Source organism: Solanum pennellii, chromosome 12, assembly GCF_001406875.1.
Source record: "Solanum pennellii chromosome 12, SPENNV200".
NCBI lineage: Eukaryota > Viridiplantae > Streptophyta > Magnoliopsida > Solanales > Solanaceae > Solanum > Solanum pennellii.
In genome coordinates, this window is record NC_028648.1 from 71211985 (window position 1) to 71212236 (window position 252).

The window sequence follows — 252 nt, forward strand, 5'->3', positions numbered from 1 at the left end:
ATCAATGCAAAAGTCGATATCCCTATCCGGTGGCATACCAGGAAGGTCTGTAGGGAACACATCCAAAAACTCACAGACTATCGAAACCGACTCAATTGAAGGTACTTGGGTAGTATCATTCTTGAGATGTGCCAAGAACGCTAAACACCCTTTACAAATCATTCTCTTAGCACGAAGAAAGGAGATGATACGAACTGGAGTGGAAGTGTAGTCACCCTCCCACACTAACGGATCTGTCCCAGGCTTGGCCAA